The sequence below is a fragment of the Octodon degus genome, unplaced genomic scaffold, assembly GCF_000260255.1.
Source record: "Octodon degus isolate 3935 unplaced genomic scaffold, OctDeg1.0 scaffold00018, whole genome shotgun sequence".
In the NCBI taxonomy this organism is placed as follows: Eukaryota; Metazoa; Chordata; class Mammalia; order Rodentia; family Octodontidae; genus Octodon; species Octodon degus.
In genome coordinates, this window is record NW_004524594.1 from 23,068,660 (window position 1) to 23,069,946 (window position 1,287).

A 1,287-nucleotide genomic window follows, 5' to 3' on the forward strand; every position below is an offset into this window, starting at 1 on the left:
CACACACACACACACACACACACACACACACGAATAAATAAATTAAAAAAAAATTAATGGACATGAAAAACTAAATAAGCACTAATACACTTGTATTGGAGGATCTCAATACCCCACTGTCACAGAAAGACAGCTCAACTAGACAAAAAAAACCAAACCAAAACAATGAAATATTAGAACTGAACCAAACTTTTGAATAAATGGACTTAGATTTCTACAGTGTCTCAGCCCACATCAGGATACATATTCCTGTCAGGTGCACATGGCATTCTCCAAAATAGACCACATAGAAGCTCAGACAAAATGCTTATGTAAATGCAAAGGAACTGAAATTATCCCATGCATATTATCAAACTGCAGTGCAATGAAATTGGTAATCAATGGCAAAAGAAACCACAAGAACTTCACATGGAAATTAAGTAGCATCCTCCTGAACAACCAATGGATCAGATGAAATTAAAGAATTAAACAAGTTTCTACAGTTAAATGATGACAATATACCAGAACTTATGGGATAGAGTGAAAGCAGTCCTAAGAGGAAAATTTATAACACTGAATACCTATATCAGGAAAACAGAGCAAGTGCAAATAAACAACTTAATGGTGAATCTTAAACTTCTAGAGAAAGAAGAGCAGGCTAAGCTAAAAGCTTATGTAAGGGAGGAAATTATAAAACTCAGAGCAGAAATCACTGCATTGGAAACTAAGAAAAGAATACACAGAATCAATGAATCCAAGATTTGGTTCTTTGAAAAATTAAAAAACTTGACAAACCTTTATACAACCTTATCAAAAAAGGGGGCTGGGAAGATGGCTCAGTAGAATAAGTACTTCCTTGGCAAGCACAAGGGCCTGAGTTCAATCCCTGGTTCTGAAAAAAAAAAAAAAAGAAAGAAAGACTCAAGTCCACACTACACAGCTTGAACTCAGTGATCCTCCTGTTTTCAGCCTCCCCAATGCTGGGATTACAGGTGTGTGCCACCACACCCAGACTTGGTTGCCTCAAGGTGCCAAAGGGCAGGGCCAGCGCAGGATGTGGTACCCAGGAACAAATCCTGGTCCTTAAATTTACCTAAGCAGGTGCTTAGTCCACTGTGTTATCTCATAGAATCTTATTACATTCTAATAATATGGAAAATACTGAAAAAAAAGGAGATTCCGAATTACCAAAGCTGAATCAAGAAGATATAAAAATCCTGAATAAACCAATATCAATCAATGAAATTAAAGATATAATTTTTTTAATTTTATTTTATATTTATTTATTTTATTTTTTTTTGTGTGTGT